The sequence below is a fragment of the Phlebotomus papatasi genome, chromosome 3 (genome assembly GCF_024763615.1).
Source record: "Phlebotomus papatasi isolate M1 chromosome 3, Ppap_2.1, whole genome shotgun sequence".
NCBI classification, from domain to species: Eukaryota; Metazoa; Arthropoda; class Insecta; order Diptera; family Psychodidae; genus Phlebotomus; species Phlebotomus papatasi.
In genome coordinates, this window is record NC_077224.1 from 83,937,901 (window position 1) to 83,947,763 (window position 9,863).

At 33.1% G+C, this 9,863-nt stretch overlaps 1 non-coding gene across 1 annotated transcript; it reads left to right on the top strand.

Moving 5' to 3' along the window:
- The first annotated feature begins 3,837 nt into the window (after positions 1-3,837).
- Positions 3,838-3,910, top strand: Trnar-ucu (transfer RNA arginine (anticodon UCU)). Its single transcript has one exon. It is a non-coding gene; the product is annotated as a tRNA-Arg (tRNA).
- The last annotated feature ends 5,953 nt before the right edge of the window (positions 3,911-9,863 follow it).

The window sequence follows — 9,863 nt, forward strand, 5'->3', positions numbered from 1 at the left end:
GTTAAGCCATATGGCTAAGCCTTAGGTCTGAAGCCCGTATTAGCGTTTATTACAGACTAAGAAGTGTTTTCCGATCTTACCTCAATCTTTAAAAATTTGAACTTATTAAAATGCTAATTAAACCCTTCAGTAGCACCTTAAATCTTCGGATGTTTTGAAAGAAATCAACTTAAAAACCGGTTATCTTTTGATAAATTCCGTTCCTTGATCCTTCTTCCCCGATTTTGATGATTTCGACGTCTTTAACCAAAGGGACAATAACGTTCTCATGGATCTAAATAGTTCTTCTTGTAGGAACCCATGTTTAAGCCTAAAAATAATATCAGAAAAGAAATGTTCTTAAAGTCAAATGGGGTAATTCGGAATCATGTCTAATTTGGAATTTTGAAATTTTTTTCCACATTTTAAGATGGGCAAACGAAAAATACCACGAAGGTGTTTTTAAGTGTAACGTTTTCTACTTCTGCGTGGTTTTCTTTTCCTCTTCTCCAATAGAAAACACTAAGGATATCCCAAAATTCCAGATTATAAAAGATTTCAAATTACCCCATTATATGTCCTAACCAAAAGAGCTTTAGATTCTTTTTAAGGAAAATCGGCATAATTCTTTTAATCTGTTTTTAATAATTTTAAGTGGTTTAAATACCTAACAAACATTATCTATTGGTTTATCAAAGAGTGATTTATTAGCCTTTTCAGGCAAAGGGATAAAAAGTAGTATCCTAAATAACAAACCATTTTATTGGTTTTTCGGAATATAATGGATCACTTACCTTTAACATCTAATCTTAACTCAAAATTCTTCAAAAATATGCCTGATAAAAATTTAAAAGTTAAGCTATATAATTGAGTAAATATTCCAATTATCAAGCCCTATTTGTTTTTAGAAAAAAAATCATTTTTAATTTTAAAATTAAAACATTTACATTTACTATTTAAAAGATTCTAATTTAATCTTTCTTACGTATCCTAAAAGCGTCTTCAGGCCAAATGTTTCATACTAGTTTCCCAAAGATCTCAAAATCCTAAATAAAAAGCAACTTTATTTGTTTTCCGCGATTTTTTAAGGTGAAAAACAGACCAAACTTTATGAAAATTCTGGCATAATGTTTATACATATTTCAAGTGCTCAACATTTTCTTTTTCGAGAAAAGTATTGGAAAATGGGGGAGTAGTTCACTAGACAGCCTCGTCCCAGAGTTCCCAAATTGGCGGGAAGTCTATGGCTCGTAATTCTTATCTAAGAAAAGATGTCCAAAAAAATTTTCAATTTTCATAAATGTAAAATCATAGACTGATCAAAAAAACCGAAAACAATTGTAAAATAGGAACTTTTCTTTGAAAGTTTTTTTAGGTTCACATTTTGAGACGAAATAGCGACTTTAACATGCTGTAAAAGATATTAAAAAAATATTTTTTTCAAGTATCATTTAGGTTCAACTAGAAGAAAACTCAATCCTACATAAAAAACCTTTATTTTTTTTATATTTAAATGGCTTAATAAGTTTTTTTCCCGCCAATTCGAAGAAATTGTAAAAATATGTAGTGGAAAAAACGTGCTTTTTTAAAGTTTTAGATTAAGATGTTCATCCAAATGCTTTCAAATCATGCCCGACGCCCTTAGCTCTCGCCCCTGTATCTTCGGAAATAACTCGAATTGATTTCCAAAATTATGGTACATTTTTAGATAATTTATCTATCGATTTAAACAATAAAAAATATGGATAATTTTTAACCTTGTTATTTAGACTTTCCCCTTAAGTCTAAGTTTTTTAAAGAATCTCGACAGATTTAAAGCAACTAAGTAATATGGGTAGGCCTTAGGTCTGAAGTCATTGGAATATTATTATATGGAATATGGGAGACATTGGAAATATTAGGGGACACTAGGACAAAAAGTCACAAAACAGATATTTTATTTTTTTACAAGCTGCTTGAGCGCTTCTAAAATTTCAAATTAGCGCAGTTTTATAGGAAATTTACCGCTCTACAACTTTGTGAACGTAATTTTCCTCTATTTTGTAAGGAAATACGTTTATCGAGCCAATTTCTAAAAGGTAATTTTGTGACTATTCTCAAAAATGCTGGGACAAATAGTATCAGACATTGGGTATTATCATATTTTGATTCGCTTCATTACGGGCTTCCGTAAATTTGAAAAAATACGTAGAGGACATATTTTCATAGAAAATTTATTCATCTACACCTTTGTAAAACACCGTTTTCTCTGCGAGAGAAGTGAGAAAACGAGAAAAGCGCTTTTCAAGCTATTTCAGAAAAAATCACACAAAAGACTGCAAATCGTTTGACCAATGCAAACAACAAGCGGCGAGACATGATAATGACGTTTCTTTTCGCCGTGAGACATCAGGAATTGCTTCGCTTTTTTGTTACTTTTTGCTCCATACGTTTTGTTACTTTTTACCCCAAGTGGCCATTTTTAATAAAAGGATTTCTTGAGAAAAGAACTTTTGTGAAATTCTAAAATAGATAGCGGATTCGTATTCAAAAAATCCAAATAATTTAGAAAATATTCACCAGTGTATCAATTTTGGAAAATAAGTAGGTAATAATTGTTATCTTCTGCAAGGAAAATATTTCAAAAATAGGACTTTTCGATATTTTTTGTTTTCTTAATTCCTTGTTCGAATTCTAAAAAACTTACGACATTGAAGAAGGTCTGTTCTGTGGAGGCTACCTATAGAAAAAAATTGAGCCGCTATCTTTTTTTTACCTTGGAAGATATTGAATTTTTAATTTTTCGATTTGTGACTTTTTGCTCCAATCTCCCCTATATAAAAAAAATATTTTATCAAGAAAATAAAAATAGAAAAATAGTCACATAGCTCTTCCGGTGTGTAAGTTATAGAATTCGTTCCTTTTCAAATGACTTCGAATTTGAAAAGAACGAATTCTTTGGCGTACAACGTAAGACCCGCGACTACATAAAACTCCGTCAGATACAAATTTCAAAAATTCAAAATAAAAGAAAGATTTAGAAGTAGATTCTTTGATGTCTTTAGAATTTTCCCAGATATTTATCACAAATTATACATATATAAGCTCTTGTTTGTTTACTAATTCTACAAGAATCAAATTATTAAAATAGAACAGCAGAGGATAATGGGTACCTTTGAATTAAGGTACCTTTAAAATAGGGGTTTTTCCTATTTTTAAATAGAACTGAACGATAATATAGTATAATTTAGCTCCACAACCTTATTGTGGAGCTAAATTAGCATATTATAGGGCTCAGTTCCTTTCAAAAATAGGATTAAAAGTCCTATTTCAAAGTGTCCCTAATTCCCCTAAGCTTAGAATAATTTTACTTTGTTCAAAAACCCTCTACAAAAACAATTTGCAAAAAATAGGACGATGCCATTGTATTTTCCAATACCTATTAAAAGCACCAGATACCAGAGTACTGTAGAATATTAATACTATTCCCCATAAATTTCATTGGGTGTTGCAAGGTTCCCTGAAATGTGAAATACTGTCTTTCCTTGACTTAATGGATAATCTCCGTGGAGGAAGTTTTCCCAAAAACTTGCTCAACTCCCATTAAATAAATCCCTTCCTCAACCATTTCACTGATAGCCTCAAAACTCCGTGATTATCAATAACCTTCCACGCGAGATTTACAATTTTCTGCCCATGCACTAAATTCTCTCCACAACTCTCGATACGATGACGAATGGAAGAAGCGCGGGAAAATATTTCCCACCAAAAGTCACACTTAGAAGCATTTCAGGCGTATCACTGAAGGTGACTCGGCATTGTAAACGCGGCTGCGCAGTGCGCCAGCATGTATTGCACATTGACTCATGACGGATGTTAGTCCCTTTGGCGCAGAGGATAGCGCGTTGGACTTCTAATCCAAAGGTCGCGGGTTCGATCCCCGCAAGGGATGGCCGTTTTTTAATTTTTTTTACTCATTTTCGATAACATTTTGGGTATTTTTTAGCAAATCAGTGATATTCTCTGTGGAATTACTTCATTTGAATATGAAATAGGCAGTGAAATCTATGCAGTTCCATGAATGTTGATTTTTCAAGGGGCTATTAAATGTTTCAAAAATATTCCTTGAATTTAATTGATAACAAAGGTGATGTAATCAATCAGCTGATTGCATAATACATTAGATTAGCTACAAATAACACTCATTTAGTGAATTTATTGAGCTTTCCCCGTTCTTTTGAGTGGATTTCTTCAGCAATCTCGTCAATTTATATCAATTTTAACTGAAATCCCAAGAAAAAATCACAAAGTATTAAAGAAGTGACAAGAAAAATTGATCATCTCTATTTGATAGTCCAATTTCCAACCAGAAAAACTGAATAAAATACAAATTTGAGGCAATTTGAGGAGAAAAAAACAACCATGAAAGAGTTTTAGTATAACATTGTAGGTGTTTTTCGCTATTATTTTCCACGCGCAATGGTGCAAAATAGAATTGGAGTGCAAAAGGAGGAAAAACAGAGTGAACTTTCACCCTCTTGAGGATATATAGAGAAAAGGAGAGCCTTTTCCGAAGCACAACAAATAAATCATCCCTTAATTTTGGATGAATGCAAACGTAGCCACGCCTTTGCTTCTAAAGTGTTTTACTTAGTTACATCCTTTGGCTGGCATTTCTCTTTCTCTCTCCTCGTCATGCCATTATTTCTCATTTTATTTTTCCTCCCTGTCCGGACACTCGAGATATTACCACCTCACACCCCAGTGCAGGCATCTTCCACCCTCAGACGATGCGAGACAGCATTAAGAAAAACCAATGCCAAGGGGTTAGCATTTGTTTACCAATAGCAGAAATTTTATTTAAATTTTTTTACACCTTTAAAATAGGATTTTTTCTCCTAATTCTGAATGGAACTTGATCTTACCATGGTATACATTCGTTTCACAAATTAATTGTGAGACTATATTACTTACAATAAGGATGAGTTCGATTCAAAATAGGAGGAAAAACTCTACAGTAGACTCTCTCAAATTCGGGCATATGGGACCGAAATGACAGCCGAATTAGACAGAAATTCGGGCGACAAACTTTTTGAAATGCAACGATTTTTTATTCATGTGCATATAGATATTGAGTTTACACACTGATATATATCGTAAATTGCATGAAAATCCCTTAATGCAAAATCACATCAAAACTAAGACAAACCATGCCAAATTTGAGCTTATTTGATTCATTTGACAATCATAATCAAACTTGAAAAATGACAACAAACTTTTTCCAAATGTAACCACTGCCCGAATTAAAAAGTAGCCCGATCTTAAAAGAGCCGAATTAGCGAGAGTCTACTGTATTTTAAAGGTACCTCATTTCAAAGTAAGCCCTCCTTTCATTTTACTTCATGACAATTAAATGAAATTTATTCAAAATTCTTAATTTGTTTTTGTGTTTCTGTTCTGATACATTGTTTTAGTTTCATTCAATGATTTAAAAAAAATGCTTAAAATTTCGATTTTGGTATATTTTTCCGCCTGTAATTTAGGAAAATCCGTTTTTACCGGCTTTTGATACTTAGGTGGCCATAGCTCGGATTCTACTGAACCGATATTATTCTTCACTAAGAAGAAGTCAAAGGACTTGGAATGGCCGATAATTTTTTAGAACTACTGAAGTTTGGAAAACCAGCACCAGAGGCGCTGACGTCTCACTTATCAAGATCAATCAAAATAGCTTTAATACGTATTTTTTAAGCAGTTTTAAACGGATATATTTTGAGAACCAAGAATTTCAGATGAAAGTAGTGTGTAAACGAGATACAACTAATAAAATTTATTATTATAAACAAGAAAATATAAAAAAAGAAGCCAAGATTGTAAAGAATCTCAGCTAATATAGGGGCAAGTGATCAGACTTTGAATGTTGCAATTTTTCTTTTTCTTTACCTAAAGATAAAACCCAATTTTAACAATTCCTTTCTTTTTTGTGTGTTTACGAATACGTACGAACAAATGTTTGTAAAAGAACAAAAAATTTTCGTCAAATGATTATGTTACGAACAATGTTTGTGAAGAAAGTACAAACTTTCTCGAACTTGTTTGTGGGTTATACGATTCACGAGCATTTCGTAACTCCCCCATAGGAATTCACAAACAATTACGAACATTTTTACAAAATATTTTTTCTGTGTAAATTCCTATCAGTCTCCAAATATCTAAACCATTTCTCGGCTTAAGCCGAAAGACAGATGAGTCACAAACAGATGGAAGTATATAAGAATTTAAGAATTTAAGTATAAGAAAATTTAATATTTGGACTTAAGATTAAAAGCAAAGAATCAATTGCATTCTGAAAAACCAATAACATTAATTGCTATTTAGGATTTTGAGACCTTATACGGGCTTCAGACATATAGCATAGCAAAATGGCTTAATTTCTCTAATTTCTTATCAACCATGATTTTAAATAACATACATAGGCTCTCAAAAAGCAATTAAATTGCACGCTATTTATGATCTTGAGACCTTAGGGAACTAGGCTAAACCTCTAGTCTGAAGCCCGTATAAGGCTCATTCAAATACTTTCTTTTCGAAAGCGAGCTTTTAAATTATTTTCATTTAAATGGACAATAATCAATCGAATATCGTCGGTTCCGAAGAAGACTACTGTAAGTCTACTCACAATAGTATAAAAAGATGGTATCATTGGATGCAGAAACCTTAGATCTATAACTGCACAAAATTTTATGTTGATTAAGATATTCCTGCAAAAGTTACAAAAAAAAACTTAAAATCAACGTGACCAATTATTGAGTTTTTTGCCCACAATTTTGCTATAATCAATTTAAAAGTAGTGTTAACTAGAAGATATTCAATGCGTAAGTATGATGAAATAGTCTCAAAAGCTGAAAGTATACTAATTGCAGTGAAATTAATGAAAATAAATTTTAGCTGTCAAACTTTAAACCTCTTTCCTGTAAAGTTTACATTTTGGACTTACAATAGTCTTCTTCGGAACCGACGATATGTGTTACTGTGCTATCACACTAGGATTTTTTCAATTTGTAAATTCAATTTAATTTCTAGATAAATTATTCATATGCGTTATTTTGCACTAAAACCCAATTGAATTGATAGATCTTTACTTAATTATTATTAATAATAAAAACTAATACTTGGTCCAGACCTGTTTAAATATGTTAAAATAGCATAAATGTGGTTGCTCAAAGCAATGTGAATTCAGCAAATTAAAATGTTAAAATTGCTCAATAATTTCAATTTTCTTGCAGTTACACAGAAAATTGTTCTTATTAAATTTACTTACTCATAATTAATATTATTTGTGGCCATAAAATAAGATAAGTACAGTGTTTTAGTGACAAACTTGCATTAAGTGAAGCTTAGGTATCGGGAGTAATTTATTAAGTTCTTCCAAAACCATTCGAAGGAAATTGTTGTGTTAAGAAATCTTAGTTGGGAGTTGGGACAACTTCATACAGATTTTAAATAAGACTATATCAGAGTCGCTGCAATAGCCCTTTGCCTACAAATCTTTTTTCTGAATAACAGACAAGTGACTCATGGGAAACTGGGGCACCACCAAGCACGGGGTACCACAAAACACTAATTTTTATTTCTAAACTACTTGGACTATCTCGACCATTTCTTCAATGGACAAGCATCTCTATAGTGCCTACAAATTCCTAAAGGTCCTCTGAAGTCGAATATCCGATTAAAAAATCGCAGTGTTTGGTGGTACCCCGTGTTTGGTGGTGCCCCAGTTTCCCCTATAAGACATTTTAAGTACTATCACACATTTTCTGGAGTCATTCACAATCAAAAATCTCGCGGTACCATTTAAAATTGAGCAAATTTCTTGCAAAATGTGTCCTGGCTATGAGAATTTTCAAGTAAATTCTATAAATCTTAATGCTCAATTGGCTCAATTTAATTTCAAATTAAAACATGAAAAATTCTAGTGTGATAGCACCTTTAAGTTGGAATTTTTAAAATATTTAAAATTTAGAGTTTTACCGGAAATTTCATTCGCCGGAAGATAGGCAAAAATCAATCGTGTTAGAACTCAATGGGTGTAAACACAAGTAGATTTTGATTCTCCAATAGTGTCTTGGATAAAAGGTAAATGGAACTCTATTTGCACAAAAAGTCGTTGATGTTCGAAGAATTCAAATTCAATTTCGAATTTTCATACTAAATTTTCGAACAAGGTGGGGAAAATTTATCAAATATCAAACTAAAATCGGACAAAAGAGTTATTCAGTGATTATGGAGTGATTTAATACTGGGACAAGAACAGTGAACGTCGTTGTTCTGTTTTTTTTCCCTCACAACAATGTGAAGACCGTCACATTTTGACACTTGGCACTTCGAAATTCGAACAAGATGTAACTTCCGCCACCTTGCGAAAGTATTAAGATGTAAGAAAGTCTCTTTTCTGGATCTTCAAATAGATTTTCGAATTTTTCAAGATCTACTTCTGTACGGAAAGAATGATTTTTTTTAATTTCGAAAGGAAAATTTCGAATTAAAATATCCTGGTTTAAATGTAGACATAACACGTTATTTTTGTTAATATTAAATATACTTAACCTAAATCGAGTTTCAATGAATCCCCTTCTTCAAGAGCTCTTAACCCCTTGGGAATCTTCTCTCAATTTCAAGGAGAAGCACGGACGCTTTCCAACCCCTTTCTCTGTGGACCGAGCTGGCAGATGGATATCTAATATAAATGATAAGGTTTCTCCTAGATTTACTCGGGCACAAACCCCCATACCCATCCAGCACTTCCAGAACCTCACCACGAAGCACCGCGCCAAAGGAGGAGAGAATGATTGGATTTAGCTGGAGTTGGTGGATTGTGTGGGATTATATTGCGAAATGTACAACGATGAGCGTGTATGTGTTGAGCAATTGGAGAAAATGGGGAATGAAATATTGAGGAAATGGAGCCAGCCAACGATATAAATGACCTAAATGGGGAGTAATTTATTTGAGCACACTCTGAGGGAGAGAAAAGCTCATGTCCGTTTTCTTTTTCTTCCGCCAAAAGCCATGCAAGTACCAAACAGAAAAAACCTCTACTAGAAACCTTCTCTCCAGGAAGATTATTTATTGTTTGAGGATTTTTTTTTATTCCGGGAAGATTTTTCAATTTCATTTTGGAAAATCCTTAATTTATTGGAAGAGATAAATTGAATTGTTGAGAGAGCCTAAAAGAAAGTCGCCTGAGGGTATTCAATCAAGTGGAAAAGATCCTTTTACGACTTTATGACAGTATTTTCAATTGACATTTGTCAATGTCGCTTATACGAAAATATTGTCCATTGAGAAAATATTTTGGTGTTCTCTTTCACTCTCATCCCCTCCCCGAACCCAAAAATAAAATTCTTGTACATACAACCAGAGCGTTTTAACACAATTGCGCGACATCTTAAATTGCCGTAATGAAATCAAATTTGAAAATTGAACCAAGCAATTCCATATTAAAACACCATATACAAATACCAATAAATTATGTTGCTATGGGGTGGAGTCTAATTCATTCAATTTAGCTAACCATCTCCCTCTCTACGCTGTGGACCTGTCTCTCTTGCACCAATTGTGACAGAAAGTGGTAGTAGATGTCAGGAATATCAGCGCAGGCATTTTGTACAAACTTCCCTCCCCTCCATCAAAAAGAGAAAAACACAAAACACATTCTCCTCTCAGACGGAGCGAGAAGGAGAGAGCAAGAAGGACGAATTAGGGGCGGGGTTTGCCGTTTGCAGACCGCGTGCGCGAAAGAGATGAATAGAGTAACCCTGGGATGCTGATTCAGATCATTTCTGGACCACACGCTCGCAGAATAATTCCAATATAAAATCCACACAGTCATCACAATAACTTCC